General features: G+C 46.6%; 1 long non-coding RNA gene across 2 annotated transcripts; it reads right to left on the bottom strand.

Moving 5' to 3' along the window:
- On the bottom strand, positions 1–23,307 carry LOC112544057 (uncharacterized). Of its 2 annotated transcripts, none has more exons than XR_003087372.2 (3): positions 23,180–23,307; positions 19,582–19,750; positions 1–262 (listed from the first exon to the last, which is right to left on the bottom strand). It is a non-coding gene; the product is annotated as an uncharacterized LOC112544057 (long non-coding RNA). The 2 variants fall into 2 exon arrangements; XR_012904449.1 differs by having other exon boundaries at positions 19,582–20,136; positions 23,180–23,282.
- Between the last annotated feature and the right edge of the window lie 57 nt (positions 23,308–23,364).

The following is a 23,364-nucleotide window of genomic DNA, read 5'->3' as shown; positions in this document are numbered from 1 at the left end:
CCTAGAGTGGAGTATTTATATGCCAGGGTGAGCTCATTGTAAGTGGCAGAGAAGACCCGGTTTGCATCTCAGGTCACAGGATAAACCAGCAACATTTGCTTTTTAAAGATGAAATCGTCCCACCCGTCAAATGAGCAAAGGCAGAGTCTGATCCAACTCTCTGTGAAATCAATGGAAAGTGTCTCTCGGATTTCCTGTTCGCCAAGTTACAGATGGTTTCCCCAGGAGTGGTGCAGCAGTTCTGGAATAATCTGTTTTGGGCCTGAAATGATAAACAGAGTGCATGTCTCCTTGTAATTGCTCCTGCATACACGACACCAAGGGGCTTTTGCTAATGTCCAGGTGGGACATGAACAGCGGGGACTAAAACTGGGACCCCTGTATCTAAATTCTGGATGAGTCTCCCTCCATTGCCTGAGTTAAAAGACCCTTCTGTTATGCAAGGCTGGAGCAAGCTCATCAATTTCCTTCTAGTGGGGACTGAGCCGCAGCTACCACTAGGGGGTGACAAAGTGCCACATTGAGTGGGTGTGGCTCTTTTACCCGACCTTCCTCTTCTCTCAGGACCAGTTGCTTTCTCTTTTTGCCCAGTTGGGGCTCCGCTGGCCAGGCACAGTTGCAGTGGCACTGCTCCCTCTTAAGGGATGTCTACCTAGCCTGTGACCATGAGCTTCCCAGCCCAGGGCTACATCCTTCAGCTCCATCTTTAACAATTGCCTCCTTTTTTCCCTTTGCACCAATGACCTTCCTCTCTCTCTCCGGGGTGGTTGTCATGCCCGCTTTCTCCACCACAGGGAACCAGGGCCATCCTCAGGACTTATGGGGCCTCGCACATTACAATGAAACTAGTGCCCCTATGCCCGATGGCAGCCAGCAGAGGGGGAGACGAGGGGGGGGGGGGTAAGGTGATTTTATAATTGTTAGCAACACACTAATAACATAGTTTTAAAACAAATTTTAAACAAAGTGCCTGTAGGCTAATACAGTAAATTCAGAAACTGATACTACATACCTGGGGTTGGCAAATGCCTGTTAAATGACTCTATTACCACTGGAATGGCTCTTTCACAGGTTCAGAGCTGCTAATAGCTCTGGCAGGCATTCTCACTTTTTAAGTTAACTAGATTCTCTCTGGAGGAAGCAGAGCCACAGAACAGGGCGAGATATTGAGGCCCAATGGTGCCCCAAATTTTTGGGTGCCCTATGCCAGTGTTTCTCAACCTTTTTTTTTAATAAAGTACCCCTTCCCCCCTAAAAAAAGTACCCCATGTACCGACAGTTTTCAGACACACAAGTTTTTTTTTCTACCATTTCAACGCATTTGTTTAAACAACTTAATCATAGTGGGGAGGGTGACGAAATTTTTGAGTGTAAAACGTACAAAAATAATAAAACGCTGTAAAACTTAATACAAAAATTCAGTTTTTTTTCACATTCCAGTTGTGTTGACATACCTCCCCCCCCCCCGACTTCTCTCGAGTACCTCTAAGGGTACTTGTACCACTGGTTGAGAAACACTGCCCTATACAACTGCATATTCTGAGTGTGGGTACAGACGGCTCTGAGTATAACAAGTGGGCCTTTTCTCTAGATCACAAATCACCCACTCCCTCACCCAGAGTAAAATCTTATTACATTTCCATTGTAGTAGGCTAATTAGTTTCTCTGTTTCAGCTAGAAAGGGGTCAAAGAATCAATGCTTAAAATCCATTGCAAGGGATATAAATCCTTCGGGGTGATTGCAGGCGACTAAAACAGTCATTTTAATTTGTAGGATTTGCCAGAATGAAATGGAGTGAGTTTCACGTAGTATATTCAGTCAGAGGGTTGCAAAAGCTTCTCTAGTTGTTGGGTTTTTTTTTTTTAACCAACACTAAAAATGCCCCATCTGGTTTGAAAGCTAATGAATCCTAGTGCTTTTAATTTCTTCTGTTTCTCAGCAAAACTATCTCCCATTGTTTTAATTTTACTTTAAGATCCAGTCCTCTTTTTCCTGATCTGCTGGTCCCCGATTATAATGGCCCTCATAAATACTGACGGCTGTTAGGAACGTATCCCTCTTGATGTTCCGTTTGCACCATGTGTTTTGGGAATGCCACTATATGCAGAATTTCTGGTACAGGGTGGGTCAAAGGACCAACTTGATATGGGATGCTAAGTGGGAGCCCTCCTCTTTAAGTTTTATTCTTGTATCTATTCCCGATACCTGAAGGTTACCTGGTAGCAAGATGGCACGGTGCCAATGTGCAGCTTTGGCTGCTAAAAAATGAATCCTGCAAAAACGGAGACGTTAATCCTCACCATATGTGGATGCCTGGATCAATGATATGGCTGGCCTCACAGCTAACAATCAACTGGCACCCCACAGAAAAGAATGCCCCCAAAATTCAAAGCAAAATGGTTAAGTTTTTTAGAGGCCTGTGGTTAAAATAGACCCTGGAAATACGTCACTTGCCCTCCTCGGCCTATATCTTAACCCTCTTTATTTGCATATTATGATGACGCTAGTATTTTGTTACATTTGGAAAAAATAATGAAAAGTTATAAATATATCAAAACATACTGTCCTTTTTTAGTGATGGAAGGAAGGTTTTATCATTAAGTCACTGGGGTGTGGCGCTGGAGACCTGAGGTGAGTTCCCTTATTCTGCCATAAATTTCCTTGTATGAAGGTGGGCAACTCCATTCCTTGCTATGTGCTTTCGTTCTGTAAAATGAGAACAACAGCACTTCCCCATCTCCCAGGTAGACGATGTGCAGATTGATCCATTAATATTTAGTTGCTCTGATACTGCGCCCATAGACAGAGTCCTGCAAATCCCACTGGATATCCACACCTGTCCGTGATTCATTTTGGCAGATATAGATGGAGAGGCAAATGCAAATTTTGTAGAGAAAACCCCGCAAATTCCGAATATCCCCTTTATATCCGGGGATATCTACATCTGTGGCTATGGATGTGGATATTTTCAGCTCATGGTGGCTATGGAGGCGTATAAAAATTTTATATCCATGCAGGACTCTACACAAAGAGTTAGTTGAATAGTTACCGGCGGTTTCATTGTCTTAAACTGTAACTTTCTTTTTTCTTTGGTTGGACAAAGTGAGGCCCTACATGAAACTACATGGTATTTTTTCTTGGTGGCTGTGTCTACACTGGCACCCTTTTCCGGAAAAGGGATGCAGATTAGCCAAGTTGAAATTGCAAATGCAGTGGGGATTTACATTTTCCCCGCTGCATTTGCATGAACATGGCTGCCACTTTTTTCCAGCTCAGGGCTTTGCCGGCAAAAAGCGCCAGTCTAGACAGGGATCTTTCGGAAAATAAAGCCTTTTCTGGAAGATCCCTTATTCCTGATTTTAAGAGGATCTTCCCTAAAAGGAAATGGCTTTATTTTCCTAAAGATCCCTGTCTAGACTGGCGCTTTTTGCCGGCAAAGCCCCGAGTCGGAAAAAAGTGGCAGCCATGTTCATGCAAATGCAGCGGGGAAAATGTAAATCCCCACAGCATTTGCAATTTCGACTTGGCTAATCTGCATCCCTTTTCCGGAAAAGGGTGCCAGTGTAGACACAGCTGGTTAGTAACACAATAACTTTTGACCACCACATCTGCTAGTCTGCAACATTTCAGGGAATGTATGAGGCTGCAGGGGTGGGACTCCCCACTGTATGGGGGCAGAGGAGCCCCGAACCCACAGCCCACCTGCATCATGGTCATGGAGAACCAGTGGTCCACAGACCACACTTTGAAAACCACTGGTCTAAAGAACACGATTTTGGCACAAAGCATGTTGACTGCCCCCGATGTTTTAATAGCTAGCGCCATGGTTAAAGTTGTGCACAAGTTTTGGTATCTTATCTAGGATCAATTATATGAGAGAACCTAGATGATGAGCAGGAGTTGGGGGGGAGGAGGCTGGTGGTCCTGGCATATGGCTAACCTTGATTAGAAGGGCCTTGGGTCTCTGAGGGTAGAGAGAGTGAATGGGGAAATATCTAGGGAGATCTCTGCAGAGGTGCTCTTCAAGCCTCTGGCAACTAAAGTGTAAATTTTAAAAATAGGTACAAATGAGCCCAGAGATTAGAACAAAAGCCACCAGAAAACCTTTTTTCATCTGCCCCTGAAAGGAAAGCCCACACAAGTTCTTTGCTATTCAGACCAAACACAGTGCCAGTTACTCATTCGAGTCTTCTGAACGCTTTCTTAGCTCACGGCCCATCAGCCTGAGCCAACAGTGCCAATAGCAGGCCTGCTGATTCTAGGTGGGCAGGAAATTAAAGCTGTCAGAGACAGCATTTTCTAGAACAGGAATAATCAAGCTCATTTTGTTTTTTCATAACTCTAAACTGGTCTGAAACCGAGTGAAAGTGAAGACATCCTGGTGTTCTCTGGTTAGTTTCTTTTTGTGGCTTCCGTTATATTTTTGGCTCAGTTTACAAGGGTATGTCTAAACTACGGGTTTTTTTTCCGAAAGAGGATATGAAAATTCCGTGGGAATTTGCATATCTTCTTCCAATCTCACTTTCAAAAGAGGATCTTTTGAAAGTGAAAGTAGTTGTTGCGAGAATCACAGGTCCGATGATAAATACCCAAGGGGGGAAGGACAGAACCAGGTGGACAGTTTTATCAAATGAAAAATATTTATTTATGACAATGGTGAATTTATAGTATTTATTCTAAGATTTTTAATAGACCGTGTTAATAATGGATTTACAGTATTTATTATATTTATTCTATGGCTTCTAGTAAAACATGTCAGAGATATAAGGATGGCAAGGGGAATAGTCTCTAATCTTAAAATATCCAGCTACACTAATTAAATAACAGTGATAACTACAAACTCTTATGTACTACCCAAAAACAACTACAACACTAAGCTTATACAACAAGAAAAAAATTAAATCATACATACCAACTTACACAGCACATGGAACATTTCACAGATATCGGTTCGGTTGCGAAGGCCTTGGTTACGCCCGAGAGTCGGGGGAGGTGGCTGGTCGGTTGATCAGGCCGGCAGCGCTTTGAAGTATATGAGAAGGCACACGCACGGTGGTACGTATGTTGCGAAGACCTCCTAGAGCAAACTGTGCCATGGATATTTATCCCCAAATCTGCACATCGCTTTCCCGCGCTTGCATATTACCATATATGGCCCAATGGTCACCAAGTGGGGGGTCTGTGTCCCAGGGGTTGGGCCAAAACCGTGCAGGTTTCATGCGACCAGGTAAGCCCCGCAGTTCTCACGCCAAGGTGACGGGTGGGAGAGTCTGAGGCTATTTTCCCCTTTTCACACCTTTCCTTTTTCTAAGGGCAATGGTATGCAGGAAGGGTGTGGCCAGTTTCTCTCAAGGAGTACTGCAGAACAAGAGCGGCCTGGCCAAACTTTTTTACTGGGGGGGCAGTTTCTTTTCTCTAACAGTAGTCTGTATGTAGTTTTTTCGGGGGAAAAAAACCGTTTTTTGAAAAATCTGTGTATACCTCATTTTTTAAGGAAGAGCATTTTTTTCGAAAAAGCAGGGTTTTTTTTACATAAGAACATAAGAACGGCCGTACTGGGTCAGACCAAAGGTCCATCTAGCCCAGTATCCTGTCTACCGACAGTGGCCAGCACCAGGTGCCCCAGAGAGGGTGGACCGAAGACAATGATCAAGCGATTTGTCTCCTGCCATCCCTCTCCAGCCTCTGATAGAGGCCAAGGACACCATTTTATCCCCTGGCTAATAGCCTTCTATGGACCTAACCTCCATGAATTTATCCAGCTTCTCTTTAAACTCTATTATAGTCCTAGCCTTCACAGCCTCCTCTGGCAAGGAGTTCCACAGGTTGACTACACGCTGTGTGAAGAAGAACTTTCTTTTATTAGTTTTAAACCTGCTACCCATTAATTTCATTTGGTGTCCTCTAGTTCTTCTATTAAGGGAACTAATAAATAACTTTTCTTTATCAGCCCTCTCCACACCACTCATGATTTTATAGACCTCTATCATATCCCCCCTCAGTCTCCTCTTTTCTAAACTGAAAAGTCCCAGTCGCTTTAACCTCTCCTCATATGGGACCCGTTCCAAACCCCTAATCATTTTAGTTGCTCTTTTCTGAACCCTTTCCAAGGCCAAAATATCTTTTTTGAGGTGAGGAGACCACATCTGTACACAGTATTCAAGATGTGGGCGTACCATAGTTTTATACAGGGGCAGTAAGATATTCTGGGTCTTATTTTCTATCCCTTTCCTAATAATTCCTAGCATCCTATTTGCCTTTTTGACCGCCGCTGCACTCTGTGTGGAAGTTTTCAGAGAGCTGTCCACGATAACTCCAAGATCTCTTTCCTGATTTGTCGTAGCCAAATTAGCCCCCATCATACTGTACGTATAGTTGGGGTTATTTTTCCTGATGTGCATTACTTTACACTTATCCACATTACATTTCATTTGCCATTTTGTTGCCCAATCACTCAGTTTGGTGAGATCTTCTTGGAGTCCCTCATAGTCTGCTTCTGTCTTGACTATCCTAAACAGTTTGGTATCATCTGCAAACTTTACTACCTCACTGCTTACCCCTTTCTCCAGATCATTTATGAATAAATTGAAAAGGATTGGTCCTTGGGGTACACCACTAGTTACCCCTCTCCAATCTGAAAATTTACCATTTATTCCTACCCTTTGTTTCCTGTCTTTTAACCAGTTCTCAATCCAAGAAAGGACCTTCCCTCTTATCCCATGGCCATGTAATTTACACAAGAGCCTTTGGTGAGGGACCTTGTCAAAGGCTTTCTGAAAATCCAAGTATATTATATCTACTGGATCCCCCTTGTCCGCATGTCTGTTAACCACTTCAAAGAACTCTAACAGATTAGTAAGACAGGATTTCCCTTTACAGAAACCATGTTGACTTTTGTCCAACAAATTATGTTCTTCTACATGCTTCACAATTTTATTCTTTACTATTGTTTCGACTAATTTGCCCGGTACTGAAGTTAGATTTACCGGTCTGTAATTGCCAGGATCGCCTCTAGAGCCCTTTTTAAATATTGGTGTCACGTTGGCTACCTTCCAGTCATTAGGTACGGAAGCCGATTTAAAGGATAGGTCACAAACCACAGATAATAGCTCAGCAATTTCCCATTTAAGTTCTTTTAGAACCGTTGGATGAATGCCATCCGGTCCCGGAGATTTGTTAACATTAAGTTTTTCTATTTGTTCCAAAACCTCCTCTAATGACACTTCAATCCGGGACAGTTCCTCAGATTCATTCCAAAAAGCCATGTCCAGACTACTTTCACTTTTGAAAGATCCTCCTTCTAAAGTGAGATCGGAAGAAGATATTCTCCTTTTTCGAAAATAGAACGTAGTCTAGACATAGCCTCAGAGCCCAGATGTTTTTAGCCTTTCTACTTAAAATGATGAGAAACAAGCTAGCATAGCAGCCATTTTTCTGAATTCGCCTGGGATGAAATGGGATGCAGTTCTGAAGCATCAGATCAGAAACCATTCACCACTTCTGATACCTCCATATTGTATAGCGTCTTCATCCACAAGGGAGCAAGGATGGTTTTGTGGTCACGGGATTGGACACCAGCGTCTGCAGGCTGGTGACTTCTCCCTAGGTGACTTTGGCAAGTCACTTAGCCATGTCTCAGTTTCCCCATCTCTAAAATGGGAACATTATTACTCCTATACCTCACTGGGCTGCTGTAGGGCTTAATGTTTTACTATTACCAAAGAGCAGTGAGCTCCTCTGATGGAAGGGCGTCTACAATGCAGCCAGCTATGTTCATCCCCCTGATCCAGGCGAGAAAAGTCTATCTAACTTGCTTTTAAATATCTCCAGTGATGGAGATTCCACAACCTCCCTAAGCAATTTATTCCAGTGTTTCACCACCCTGACAGCTAGCAACTTGTTCCTAATGTCCAACCTAAACCTCCCTTTGCTGCAATTTAAGCCCATTGCTTTGTGTCCTAATGTACTAGCATGTCAAAAGAAGGGAATTACTTCTCAAGTGTAAAATGAGTGTTAGGGAGGCTAATTCAGCCGGGAGGATTTGGTTCATTCCCAACAGCAGATGGGGAGGTGTGAATAGCAAGAGAGGGGAAATTGCCTTTGTAGTGAGAGAACCATTCTCTAGATTCTTATTCAGTCCTAATTTGATTGCTACATTTGCAAGTAAATTGTGGTGCTGCTGTTTCTCTTTGTAGTCTGGTTTTGAAGTTTTCTGAGAATTCAACCCTTCCTGCAACCCTTCCATGTCCTCAGATCAACAGTGTGATTTACAGAAATGCAGACTATTAACATTGGAAGCATTCAAAGCTTGTGACATCTCTCAAAGTTCTGTCTCTTTAAAAGCTGACTCATTATGATAGTAAGAACATTTTTTGGACTGGGATCACCATTTAATCTCTCACATCATGATGACACACTGCACAGTGGCAGATTGGTAGCTCGGTTTCATCATTAGGCATCCCCTGGAGAGAAACCATCCCAGCTCTGTGCTGGCTTCCCTGTTCGATCTGCTGCCTTTGCCAGGTGGCATCATGTTGCTGCCCTATTTATTATGGTGTCTATTTGGTGGTGTGAGAAGCCACAGCTTGCTTGGGTGTTGTACTTTTAAATCCCGTTTTAGCTAACAATGCAGGGATTTCAATTTCATGCTTATACACTTGGATCATGCCAGGAGGGTCGGTCCTGCCAGGAAAGTCTTTGCATTTTCTTGGGCAATTTGTAACTCTGGTTCTCCTGTCGGCATCTGCTCTGATGCTGCCTTTTTTATAGTGGCTACCTTGGAAAAGAGAGGTTCCTTTCCTTGCAGCCCGTGTGAAGCCGCTTATTTTTAAAGATAGAAATGCAGCCGTGTTAGTCTGATGTAGCTGAAACAAAATACAGGACAATGTAGCACTTTAAAGACTAACAAGACGGTTTATTAGATGATGAGCTTTCGTGGGCCAGACCCACTTTCTCAGATCAAATAGTGGAAGAAAATAGTCACAACCATATATACCAAAGGATACACTTTTTTTTTTAATTGTATCCTTTGGTATATATGGTTGTGACTATTTTCTTCCACTATTTGATCTGAGGAAGTGGGTCTGGCCCACGAAAGCTCATCATCTAATAAACCGTCTTGTTAGTCTTTAAAGTGCTACATAGTCCTGTATTTTATTTTTAAAGAGAATGTCATGTTTGCAGAATTAGCTAGCCCAACCTCACATGGGCCATTCTGTTCCACCAGCCCATTCTACACAGCAGTAAAACGGCCCACGTGTTATACGTCACTATGCAGATGGAGCAGCACCCAAAGGCAGCACAACTGGTGGAGATTCCCCCCCCCCCAAATTAATGTAGGTAGAAATAAAAGGTGGGGGCGGGGGAGAGGGATGGGCACAGAGACTGAAGATAAGAGATCTGTTAAAGGTTCACACTGACACAAACCTCATAGGCCCAACCTAACTCCAAATGAAGTTAGAGGGAATTTTGCCTCTCTGTTTCTTTAACATTCCTACCGCTGTTAGTTTCACAGAATCACAGAATATAGAACTGGAAGGCACCTTGAGAGGTCCTCAAGACCAGTCCCCTGCTTTCATAGCAGGATCAAGTACCATTTAGACCAGGGGTGGGGAACCTCAGGCCTGGGGGCCAGATGTGGCCCCCGGCTTGCCTGGATCTGGGCCCTGAGGCTTGACATTGGGGAACCCGCGTTGGCACTCCAGCCACCCACAGGGCTGGAGCACACAAAATCTACTAGCCCCTCGGCTCTGGTGTGCAAGGGAAATGTGGGGAATCTCTCTCCTTCTCAGGCGGGGGGCTTCTCTTTTAAATGTCCGCTAGTTCGGACTCCGTGCCCGTGGCTACACACGGCATGAACTAGGTAGTTCGGAATAGGAAGCCTATTCCGAACTACCGTTACTCCTCATGGAACGAGCTGTACAGATAGTTCGGAATAGGAAGCCTATTCCGAACTACCTAGTTTGTGCCACGTGTAGCCGCGGGCACAGAGTCCGAACTAGCGGACATTTAAAAATGGCGGCGCCCAGCAACATGCAAATGAAGCCCGGGAAATTCAAATCCTGGGCTTCATTTGCAAGTTCGTATGACTACATTAACCACCCTAGTTCGAACTAGGGTGGTAGTGTAGACATACCCTAACAGTGACACCAGGGGACTAGCTATTAACATGCTGTGTTGGTAGGAACAGGGAGGGGGCTTCTCTCTCCGTCCCCCCTCCTTCGTACTTTCCTTAAAGGGCACCTCGGGGGAGCGCTCGGGGCTAGAGCAGTACCGGACTGGTGTGGGGTATGCCCCCAGACAGCCCTTTTCACCTGCCTGCTGCATAGCGTGGCAACCTGCGGGAGAGCCCCAGGAGCCTGGTTGGGAGCGTGTCCTGCCTCCTCCTGCAGCCGAGCGCCCCCGGTGGCTCATGCCGCAGTGGCGCACTAGGGCCTCACCTACTTACTTTCACCTCTGTCACTGTCACGTTAGTCTCTTGGCTACATCGCAGTCTGAACTTCCCCCGAACACAGGGGGTGTCTAGTGGTTTGGCTTGGCCCTGTCTCTCTTTAAATTCTACAATTTTAACCCTGTTTCTTCTGGGTGGTTCTCTGGGTGCTTTTCTCTCTCCTCAGGCCACGAGAACAGTCAAGTCACTTCCGCTCCCAGGTTCTCCCTCCCCAGCACAGTGTGAAGGAATGTGAGGAACGCGAGTGCCCCCGCAGAGCCCTGGGCAGAGCAATCCAAGCGGAGCCAAACCAGTGGGACTAAATGAAACTGATGAGCAAAGTCAACTCAGGTGGAATATCGGGACTAACATCTCAACCACGGATGCGACGACAGCGTGGAAGAGTCTGCTAAGGGAAGGGGAGGAAACATCATCGTTTGGGTCACTGCAAACTGGACCTGACGTTAGTTCAGCACAATCCTGCATCACCAGGCTCTGGCGGCGGCGCGACATTTCAAACTGAAGTTAAGATGCTGAACAAATTCCCTGGGTTTTTGTAGAGCGCAGCATCGGCAGCTCCCTTTCAAACCAACACGAATGGCACGTGCAGGGCTGCCGACGGGGATGAGGGGCAACTCTGCCCCGGTGTCGGCACTTCAGAAGGGCCCGGCGCTTCCAGTTGCAGCAATGGCTGGAACCTGGGCCCCTTTAAATCCCAGCTGGAGCACCGTGATATATTCCAGGCCACACTGAGAGCTAGGGTGGGGGGTGCGCCGCATGGTTTGGGCAGCACTAAGAGCTGCTTAGCGCCAGCCCCCTCTTCTTCCTGAGGCCCCACCCCTTCCGGGGTACAGAGCAGGCCCCCCATACTTTGCCCAGGGGCCCAGCAAGGCTGTCAGTCCCTCTGGGCATGTGCTAGACCTCTCTGAAAATTAGGCCGTTTAGTTTGGTAGCTCTGTATGGATTTCGGTGTCACCCAGGTTTGAAAGCTTTGGCTGAGGCCAGCAGTTCTCAGCCAGTTGTTCAGTATCCCCTTGTGGGGGGAGAGGGGAAGCTAGTTTCAGAGAGGTCCAACAAGTAAGGCCAGCATTAGACTTGCAGGGCCTCGGGCAAAAAGCCACCTGGGGTTGAAGCCAAAGCCTGAGCAATTTAGTATCAGGGGGTCCTGTGTGGCAGGGAACCTCAGGTAATTGTCCCGTTACCCCCCTAACGTTGCCCTGACTTTTATCGGCAGAAAAGCAGTGGTGGCACAGGTGGGCTGTGGCGTTTGTATAGCAGGTTGGGGGAGCGGCAGAGTGAAAAAGGTCGAGAAGCTCGGGCCTACGTGACCTGCTTGCTCCCTTCCGTCTTTACTCAGGACATGTCGTGACCAAAGTTCTCTTCGCGCCAAGCGGCAAGGACGTGTACACAGCCACGGGCGCTCCTGGGTCTGGGGTGCACGTTCTTGTGCCTCAGAGAGTTTCATGTCCAGTCTTGAGTAAAAACCCGACTCTGGTCATCAAAATCCTTGTGAAATGGGGGGGAGGAGTTCTGTCTAGACCCTGAACGGCTGCAGGCACCGATCACTAGCAAAGGTGAAAAAACGGGTTTTCTTCCAAACAAGCGATGTTCATTCCTCTCTCTCTTCACGTGTCTCCTGGACAGTGAGCTTGGTGCCCCGCACCGGCACCGAATACTAACCATGGAGAGTAAGGACTGCAGAGGGAGGTGCTAAGGTCCCACCTCCCCAAGTCCTCACCTCGTCACACCCCGCCTCACCCCATACCAACTCCTACCCATCCTTTCCTCCTAATCCCCACCCCCTGCCCGCCTCTTCCCGACTTCTCCTTCCCATGCTGCAAAACAGCTGATGGCCGGGGGTGGGGGGGCGGGGGTGCACTGGGAGACAGTCTGTCAGTAGTTGCTAAGCACTTGCTATTTTTTCCTATAAGTGCTCCAGTCCCGGCTCACCCATGGAGTCGGTACCTATGCCCCCCAGGAATCTTTGTGGAGCGTGGAAAAGGACAGTGGTTCTGCAGAATGAACAAGGGCTTTCAGGCAGGCTTGGCTGAAATTGCTGAGAAGAGCTTTGGGTGAGAAACTTTCTTTCGCCAGGAGATTCCCGTTAGGGTATGTCTACACTACAGCACTAATTGAACTCACTTAATTCGAATTAGTTAATTCGTAATAAGCTAATTCGAATTAGTGCATCTAGGCCTAAAAACTAACTCTAATTAGCGTTTTACTTATTCGAAATAGCATGTCCACATTGAGTGGACCCTGAACCGAAGTTAAGGCTGGCCGGAACCAGTGCTGGCAGGGCATCAGGTTAGGACTTAGAGTGTGGAGCTGCTGCCTCAGGCTAGCCGAGGGCTGTGCTTAAAGGGACCCGACCCCCACTCCGGACAGACAGTTCTCAGGGTTCTCCGCTTGCTTGTCTAACTCGATGAGGGACAGCAAAGCAGTCCTGTCTAAGAGTGCCCTAAGTGCCCGCACTCGGCACATCACAGCACTTGGCCATCAGCCTGGCTGCACTTGCCGCAGGCTGCCATCTGGGGGGGTCAATCGGGGGGCTGTCAGGATCCAGGAGGCTCTGCAGGAGAGTTTCCACCCCGAGGATCCCACAGAGCCACCCCAGTCCTCCCCATTGGGGGCTCGTGCCTCATTCCTCCCTCACCTCCTTCCACCCCCCCTTCCTGATAAAGGACACGTGTGTTCAAAAATAGAAACTCTCTTTATTGAACAAAACTGGGGGGTGGGGAGAATTAACCTCTGGGGAGACTGGGAAAAGGAGGTGGGAGAGGGGAAGAGAGAGGGTGGGAGAGGGGAGGGGGAAACCTGGGAGGAGGGAGCTGGAAGGGGGAAGCCAGGGGAAGGAGGAGGGGGGGAAGTATAAAACTATGGTACGCCATATCTTCAGTACTGTGTACAGATGTGGTCTCCTCACTTCAAAAAAGATATTTTGGCCTTGAAAAAGGTTCAGAAAAGGGCAACTAAAATGATTAAGGGTTTGGAACAGGTCCCATATGAAGAGAGGCTAAAGAGACTGGGACTTTTCAGCTTAGAAAAGCGGAGACTGAGGGGGGATATGATAGAGGTATATAAAATCATGAGTGGCGTGGAGAGGGCGAATAAAGAAAAGTTCTTCATTAGTTCCCATAATAGAAGGACTTGGGGACACCAAATGAAATTAATGGGCAGCAGGTTTAAAACTAATAAGCAAAAGTTCTTCTTCACACAGCACATAGTCAACCTGTGGAACTCCTTGCCACAGTAGGCTGTGAAGGCTAGAACTATAACAGAGTTTAAAGAGAAGTTAGATAAATTCATGGCAGTTGGGTCCATGGGGGTAGGAATTATTAGCCAGGGGGTAGGAATGGTGTCCCTGGCCTCTGTTTGTGGAAGGCCTCTAGGGTACCTAGTGTTGGCTGCTGTCAGCAGACAGGCTACTAGACTAGATGGACCTTTGGTCTGACCCAGTACAGCCATTCTTATGTTATAAGCTCAGGGCTCAGGATTGGGGGTATCACTGGACCAACTTGATTTTCATGCAAACCTGCCCCTGGGTTCGCATGTGTCCTTTGGTGGCCAGGCTGGCAGCTATCCTGCCCTAGACGGCCGCATTCCTGTGCCTAGTGTGGAGATCGTGGACGTTGGAGGCCTCCTCCCAAACCTCGATGAGGTCCATGATCTCTGCACTAGACCAGGTGGGCACCCACCTCTTGTGGCCTCGGGCAGGCTCCTGGGAGCTGCCAGCCTGGTCCTGGGAAGAGGCGGAGGGCTGGGTGGCAGTGGGTGGCTGGCTCATGCCGTGCCAGGTGCAGGGTCTGCTGGCTGGGTGCTGGCAGGCTTGCAACTGGCACAAGCACTGTAGCCAGACCGTGCCCCTTTAAGGGCTCCGGGGCCGGGAGGGGGGCAGAAAAGTTTCCCTGGTTTGGCCCAAAGTAGCCACCAGGGCAACCTGGGAAGGGCTAGCCTCCAACTAGTTCGAATTAAGTGGCTACACAGCCCTTAATTTGAACTACTTAATTCGAACTAGGCGTTACTCCTCGTAGAATGAGGTTTACCTAGTTCGAATTAAGCGCTCCGCTAGTTCGATTTAAATTCGAATTAGCGGTTTGTATGTGTAGGCCCTATTAAAGTTAATTCGAATTAACGGCTGTTAGTTCGAATTAACCTTGTAGTGTAGACATACCCTTAGTTTAGCTTTAGAACGTAAGTTGTGATTTTGCTTTAGAGGCAGCCATTTTTTCCCCATATTCTCATCTGCTATTACTTGAATCTTTGGTGATAAACGTATTGTGGTTTTCACTATAACTCTGTCTCAGTGCTGTGAGGCTCAGCCAGGTGCCAGTTCTGAGGTGAAGCTCACAAGCAGGTGAGTTCTGTTCCTTTGGGAATAGCAGCTCTGGTCATTCGATGAGCATTAGTGGATCTAGGGCTGGGCACTTAATAGAATTTATTCCAGAAAAATTAGAACATTGCATGTCACTTAATCCCCGTGCCTCAGTTTCCCTATACATCAGGTGCAGATAAACATTTACATTCTAAACCTTGTAAGTATAACTCAGTAATGCTTATAAGGTGCTTCAAAGATTGTCAGATGGCAGGTCAAGAGGAGTACAAAACGATCTAGCACTTGTGAACCATAAGCAAAACATCCACCACTAACATCGAAGTGACAGTTGAGTGATTGTGTGTGTCCCTCCTCTTAAGGTGTTTTAGCAGGTTTGATATCCCCCTTCGGGGTCCTGTATTTTACTTTTATATATATAGGCTGTGTCTAGACTGGCAAGTTTTTCCGCAAAATCATCTGCTTTTGCGGAAAAACTTGCCAGCTGTCTACACTGGCCACTTGAATTTCCACAAAAGCACTGCTGATCTCATGTAAGATTGTCAGTGCTTTTCCGGAAATACTATGCTGCTCCCGTTCGGGCAAAAGTCTTTTTCCGAAAGACTTTTGCGCAAAAGGGCCAGTGTAGACAGCACAGTACTGTTTTCTGCAAAAAAGCCCTGATCGCGAAAATGGCGATCGGGGCTTTTTTGCGGAAAACCACGTCTAGATTGGCCATGGACGCTTTTCCGCAAAAAGTGCTTTTGCGGAAAAGCATCCTGCCAATCTAGATGCGCTTTTCCGAAAATGCTTTTAACGGAAAACTTTTCCGTTAAAAGCATTTTCGGAAAATCATGTCAGTCTAGACGTAGCCACTTAGTATATTTTTGTGTTTTTTAAAAAATGTGTAAGCCTCCTCAAATATTTTAAATAGAGAGGTAGGATAAAATATTTCAAATAAATAAATATCGCTTCTAAATATTTTATAAATCTTCACTCACAGTAATGGGATCAAAATAAATTCAACCATACTTATATATGTATGCAATAGGTGTCCAAACATGAGCATTATCTACCAACACATATGGGTAGCAATGACAAAACTGATGGGAGTTTTTAAGAGAGAGTTTTATCAGGGGAAAAAAAAATACCAAACACCAAAATAGCAACATTAGCCACTGGAAACTTCCTTTCTCATAGTTTTGATGGAGCAGCTGGATTTGCATCAAAATATGCAAAAAATGATCGTCATCCAGAAAAATCTTAAATTCAAGAAGCGAGTTCTTTGCAAAAATAACGCATTTGCACTCAAAAATAGATCCCATTTTTTTTTTAGTAAGAAAATCTGAAAAGCTTCAGAGGAAGCCAGATGGGAGGGGGAAATTGATGAGAGAGCTGGACAAGAAACATAAGGCAGTGAAAGCAATAGGCAAGCTTCAGGATATGGGGAGAAAGGAGACAGGATGGCTTTTAGAGAGGTATGTCAGATATTATGGCGAGGGGCACGAAATAAGGACAGAGAGAAGAGATGTAGGATGAAGAGAAATTTTTTGTCTTTCAAAGGCAAAGCAAATTGAGCCTGGGAGGGACCAGGGGAGGGAGAAAAGGAAAAGGAGCTAGGGACAACAGGAAATAAAAAAGGACAGAGTCCAGGCCAAAAGGTGTAAAGTTCAAGGCAGACAGTAAAAGAGACACCCTCAAAATTAGAAACTGGAACAAAGGAGGAAAAGGACTGTCATTTCCCTCTACAACTTCTTAGTGATTATCTGCTTCTGTCCGACCATAACTCCTTTTCGGTCCCATCAGGAAACACCTTCAATCCAATTTCTGACACTTGGAGGAAGTTGAGCAACCAGAACACGTCGGTCGCCCATGCAGAATCTAAAGAAAACCTGGTTTGTACAGTACTGTGCCCTAAACAGTAGCCTGGCTCCCAAACAGGGAAATTGGTTTGACAGGGGTGAAATCGCCTTGGCAATGAAGTCACGTGGCAGGCGTCTGTGCTGAGCTGAGCAGGACCTTCCTTAATGGGGGCAAAAAGTTATAAAAAGAGGCTCTTTCCAGGGCTATTTTTCTCCAGCTCAAGATGAGGGGGAGGCAGCCCCGCAGGAAGCCTCTGGAGAGCATTAAGTGCTAATCCGGAAGGCTCCCACCTTGGGGTGGAGTCCTGGAGAAGCGTGTCTTTAGCCCTGGGGGAGTCTGACAGTCCAGCATTGAGCCCAGGGGCGAGGCCGCGGGACAGCGGGTTCCAGTTCTCAAGAGGGGTGCTAGACTTGGCATCTGTGCCCCTCTGAGAGCATGCCTGGGGACCCCAAAGACTGGAGCAGTGGCTAAGTTCTGTTCAGGCTCCGGAGGCTTAAAACACCCGGGGATCCAGAGGTTTGGATTTCCCTCACAGCAGTCTGGTGAGGACAGCAGGCCTGGCTGGAGCGGTGACAAGCAAATACAGGAGGCCCCTGACTTGCGACGCGATTGGTTCGGGGAGAAGCGTCGCAAGTCAGGGGCGTCGTAACTTGAACCCTCATGTACAATAGGCACCATGCGCTGTCGTAAATGTGGGCTGAGGACGTAAGTCGGAGGTTTCCATCCCCTTCCGCACTTACAAAAATGGTTGTGAGTGTGGGGGGTCGGAACTTGGGTGGTTGCAAGTTGGGGGCCTCTTGCACAGCTTATTCCAGGCACCGCTTTCGCCCTGGAGTGCAATAAGCCATGCCAGCGAATGCGCAATGTGTCTGCCCTAGGGGCCTTTGCTAACTACAGTTATGCCAGTCATCACCAAACCAAACATCCGCACTCGCCGACTTGACACGCTGTCAGCCGACGGTCAGGGCAGTGAGTCCCTTATGACCGGCTGAAGTTCTTTTAAATTGTGCTTGGTTCTCTTACAGCAACTGAAGGAGTCAGGTTAAAGCTTAAACAGTTACTATTTATTGTTACAGGGTAAACTTAGTTGTTAAATGCTACTGCTGTGTTACAGATAACACAGCCACTACAAAGGACAGGACAGAAATTACACTAATAAGTCACTTACAGGTACCATGAAACCCTTTGGTTCTCTGAGCTCTTATTAAATGCATGCAAAATAGACACCTAGCAGGTATATATTCTCACCCCTGCGTTCCAGACTTGGCGTGGCCAGCGTCTTTCTCTCAATCCCTCGGGAAGAAGTAGGGCGAGGTTGGGCGTCCCACAGACCTCGGGAGACAATCAATACCTGCCAGCAGGTATAGATGATTGGAGCTCCAATGGGGTGGGTTGCTGAACCTCTTTTATACCCCTTGGGTCATGTAGGCTTCTTCCTGGTTTTAAGTGGCCAATTAGGAAAAATGGCTTTGAATGCCAAGTTTCCCACGAAGGGTGCAAAGCATAATTTACACCTGGGAAAAATGCAGACAATGGGCACCTCTGGTATGTGATGGGCGAAGATTCCTCTCCTGGGACAGTGCAGGCGTGTCAATTACTGGTACTAGCCATCACGGCGACGGGAGGCCCCGGGTCGTCAGCTAGTCCATTTACTGTCTGGTTTCTGTTTATGGTAGAGTCAGGGACAGGCAGCACACCTGAGTTCCCAGGGCATCAAAGGCTGACTGCCTTTCTCTTGCTCTCTGGGTGGGGGGGGAACAAGATGGGGTTTGTGGAAAAACAAGATGGGGTTTGTGTCTGGCTACACACGCTTGTGCTGGCAGGGCTCTGTAGCGTAGACCTGACCTGCGTTATCACAACTGCCACTTCATTTTGTTGAACAAATGACATCTCTTTGGTCAAATGGTCATTAGCAGATGGGGGGAGGGGAGAAGGGCATTGGTCATTCCGCTGGTCTTCACTCACCAGTAGCGTAGTTTAAAATCAGCATTCAAAATGCATGTAACGAGTCCAGTTCTGATGGCGTGCACTGGGGTGAATCAAGAGTCATTCTGCTGAAGTTAGAGTGACATTCGTGTCAAGCGAGCGCGGGATCACAATCTGACTCAGGGGTTCAGACTCTCTTCCCACACTGCCGTTCTATCAGTGTGAGACTATTGACTTAATGGAGTTACTCTGGACTCACTTCGTTGCAATATCCAGTCCAATGGGAGTCTTGGCGTCTACTTCAGTTGCAGCAGGAGCAAGTCCTAGGTTACAAGAACTGAAGGGACTTTAGAAATCTGATTCATTTTCACCATTCCTGGTTGCCATCCATACAGCTCTACCATTTGGGACACTCTTTTTCTCACTCATTTCCTAACACAAAGGCAGCCAGGGTTTGGTTTTCTAGCTCTGCCAGGGAATGTTTCTTAAAAAGCCACCACTACCGTCCTATTCCTATTAAATTTAGCAAATCTTGCTCTCCCAAGCCACTTGAAAAGCATCCCTGCAATCAAACCGCCTCCTGCGCTTTTGGTGAAATACCTCATTAGTGAGGCATGAAAACATCATGCCTCAGAAATGGAATATTTCACCAACATCAGTTACTGATGTAACACTAATCTAAGAGGAGAATCAGAGGCTTATACCTCACTTTATTGTCAAGAGTACAGAGGTCTTTGGGCTGTTTGTTGTTGATCTGAGGAGTTGAATTAGTCATAGTCAGTAATAGTTTGACCTTCTGTGATGCTGTAGCACAGTGGTTTTCAAACTTTTTTCCTCACAACCCAATTGAAGAAAAATACTTAACCCCATGATCTGAAACTACAATATCTCCTGACTAAAATTGTCGTAGAATCAGAATAAAGGGCAATACATGCTAGTTTTAACCATGTCACTTAAAATAATAACTAAAATCAGAGATTGTTACTTGTAAAGCATTTGTACATTCAGTAAAATTCAGTAAAACCGGTGATCAGATTGAGTTTCACTTACTTAATGTGACAGGTGGGCCCGCCGGCAGTTCATGATCTCGCTCCAGCCTGATTCAAGAGATGAAAGTGCTTTCTGCATCTCAGGTGAGCTCTTGCGTCAGTTTCTTTCTTTTTGTTTCTAAGCATGTCCAAGTTGAAAATCCCAGTTTGCACCTGGAGGTTGTTGCGCACTGTAGCAACAACAGAACATTACGGAATGTCCGATATTCTTTGAAAACACTTCTCCAAAATGATGACAAAAGTGGCATGTTTTGAATGTGCTACCACGGGCAAGTCACGACACCTCTTTTTCTTGTTCAGGTCTCCAGTTTAGCTCCATTATTGAGTCAGGATTTTGGAAAGCAAAAGGATCTTTCATCCAACGCTTTTTTTTTTTTTCCAATTTTCAACACCCTTTTCAGAGAGAGAATGACTAAAAGGGTCAGACAGAGAAGCGAGATGTAACTGCATGACACTACTCATGGCATTCATTTGTTTCTTCACCAGTGCTGTTCTCAGTGTGTCGTAACAGTGTTAGGAGCACGTAGGAGCTGGGATGGTTACTTTTCAGTTGTGCCTGTGTAATGCCAAGAGGCGAAATTGAGCCAGGGACCTCTGGGGGTTTCAAACTTTTTTTTCTTGCGACCCAGTTGAAGAAAATTGTTGATGCCCCTGACCCAACTTAATTATATCTTTTGACTAGAAGGCAGGGTATGGGGTGGGGCCAGGAATGAGGGAGGGGGCTCAGGGCTGAGGCAGGCGATTGGAGTGCAAGCTTACTTCTAGCAGCACCTGATCGGCAGTGCTGCAGGGGTGCTAAGGCAGGTTGCCTGCTTGATCTTGCACCACAGACCATGCTGTGCCCCATAAGGGGCCAGCAGCAGGTTCAGCTCTGAGGCAGAGATGTGCAAGCAGCTCTGCACGTTGTTCTTGCCAGCAGACACTGCTTCCCCCAGCTCCCACTGGCCAGAAACTGGCCCATGGGAGTGAGGAGTGGGTGCTTAGGGTGGGGGCAGCACTGGGCTCATAGGAGCTCCACTTAGAAGCTAGACCTGTTGCTGGCCACTTCCGGGTTGAGGCACTGTCATCCTACAGCAAAGTGACCCGGTACCTGACATTCTGGGATTCAGTACTGGGTCATGACCTGTACAGGCAGTCCCCGGGTTACGTACAAGATAGGGACTGTAGGTTTGTTCTTAAGTTGAATTTGTATGTAAGTCGGAACTGGTACATATTGTAGGGGAAACTCTAGCCAAACATTTCTCCAGAGCTCAGTTTTATTCTCCCACACCTCACTTCCCTCAGTCCTTTATTCTCAAGCTGAGGTGTCTGCTGAGAAAAGCCGCTCCCTGTCTCCCTGGTCTGCTGGGGGGGGGGGGGGCGCTGGCTTCGTGTCTCCTTGGTCTGCTGGGGGGAAGCAGCTAGTCCGGGGTTGCCTCACCCCGTTTGTAAGTAGGGATCCGATGTAAGTCGGATCCATGTAATCCGGGGACTGCCTGTGCTTTGAAAACCACTGGCTTTGTGCATGAGCCTCTACTGCATGAGCTAAAAGCCAGCCAGCTCTTAGCTAAGGCTATGTAGAGCAGTCTCCTTATTCTGCCGGTAAGTGGTCTTGGTGCCACTGGATGGGACTGTGCACCACACCCAGAGGGTGTGTAAGTTCCCCTTCCACTGTGCTAATGATTGTTGGAATGTGTCTATCCATTCAGAGTGGCAAAACAAATCACTACTGCTTCCTTGCAACTTCAGTTTAAAATAGAAAAAACATCAGCTAGCTATGACAACTTTATCAATCAGCTGTCCCTGTCAAGCCAATGCTCCACCTCTCTACCAGAAAAATGTGAATCTCGTTCCTCGTACACCCTTCTAAGCACCTTGCCCTGTGACGGCCACCAGTAGTTCAGAGTAGAACAGTAAATGGGTTCCCATTTCTGAGCAAAATGCTTCCAAAAGCCAGCTCTTTAGTGAGCTTTCTTTAATTAAATTAATGGTTTTCACATCTTCCTACAGTATGTCCATAGGATCAGCGGAAATACCCTTGGATGCCAAAGCTTTGGGGTGAATGAAACAGTGAATCCATTACCAGCTGCCACAGATATTACATTCACCACTATGCTATTTCTGCCAGTCCTGTTTGCTGCACCATCACTTCTAATTCCTTTGCAATTTGCTCAGTCCAACTATGCATTTATGTAGTGAAAATCTGTGCTCTTGTTGTGTTGGTTGGTAAAGTCTGACAACACAGCAAATCTTCCATAAAGACATATTGCCAAACAGACCTCACATAAACTACCAGCGTTGCACAATTTGAAATAGCAATACTCTTGTCAAGCTGGACAGGACAATCCCTGGTTGACTACTAATTAAGTGCTGAGCACGTTTCCTGCCCTAATTTCCACTTGGACCAAGAGTGGGATTTGAATTTTGCCTTCCACAGCAGCAAGTATGAACAACAAGGTGCCAATATGCCTGTGAGGCTCTGGACCTAAATTCCCTAGGGGGCAGCTGTAGCGGACTCATTGACTTCTTGTGTGGATCAGTCCCAATAGCAGAGACAAAGGTACATTCATCACTTTCATAGTGTGCTATCATGGTGTAGCAAAAAAACGCCCCTTAAAACCCCCTCCTTTCAGATCTGGCAGCAAAAGAAATTTGTCATTTCTTGGCCTTATGAGTTAGGATCAAAGACTGACTCAGTTTCAGGTCTATATCTTGCCCAAGCAGGAGATAGGGATCTGTGACTTACATCATTTCAGTCCCTTTGTTCTGCTCTATCCATGTTTTTCAGGCTTCACTTCAGTCATTTGCGCCCTCGTCTACCTCAATATTTGCTCAAGGAGACTGGTCTCATTGGGTTGGTTCCCTGCCTCATGTTCACTCAGCAAACATTTGGCAGCCATTGACAGGGATCTGTGTGGCAAAGGGTGGGCGAGAAAGGTCTGTCCTCTCTCCCATTGGAGCAGTCAACACAACGCTTCCGGAACGTCTCCGAAGAGGGTAACTCTTTGTCACATTCATAGTAAAAAACCAGTGAAGATGATGATAAAGGAAACAGGAAAAACTTAAAAAACAACCAGTAGTCTAGTAGCATTTTAAAGACTAACAAAACATGTAGATGGTATCACGAGCGTTTGTGGGCACAGCCCACTTCTTCAGATGACAGGAGCAAAGGAAACAGAGAGGCTAGCTCAGCAGGCACTGTTCTTCATATTCATGTCAGGGGCCCTCTGCCTCCCTGTCGTCCGCTCACTTAGCACAGTGTGTGCAAACGCTGGGAGATCTGAGCGCCAACCCTGCCGTTGGGTGCAGCATAAAGACAACCATAACACCCAGGTCCTGAAGTATTTCTTACACTGTGGCACTGTCCCCAGAACAAGGGTTAAGGCTTTGGCTGGCTTGACAAACACCTTTCCTACCACAAAACTAAGCATGGAGTAAAGGAAAAAGGTTCTAGGTCAATGACGGGGCACCATACGTGGGCTTTATTACCTCAGGACTTATTATTTTAAATCTAGGCTTAACGTGACTCCAGTATGCAATTCAGATGTGGGGGAAGGGACCCTCTGAAACTGCCATTTGGGAAGTTGCCCAGCAGATGTGGGACTCAGGTAATGACTTACAGTAGGAACTCTCTACCAGTCCATTTAAATTATTCTTCCTTTTCCCGCCTTCCAGAAATGGAGCATCGCGTGTTCTGTGGATGTGGACTCGTTTTTCTTTGTGGCGCCCCCAGGAGGCAGCGAGGAAGGCATAACTACTGAAGGCGCTGCTGATGTCATAATGGACTATTATGTTCATTCATTGG

This window comes from Pelodiscus sinensis, chromosome 5 (assembly GCF_049634645.1).
Source record: "Pelodiscus sinensis isolate JC-2024 chromosome 5, ASM4963464v1, whole genome shotgun sequence".
In the NCBI taxonomy this organism is placed as follows: domain Eukaryota; kingdom Metazoa; phylum Chordata; order Testudines; family Trionychidae; genus Pelodiscus; species Pelodiscus sinensis.
This window is presented reverse-complemented; position numbering and strand designations above follow the sequence as displayed.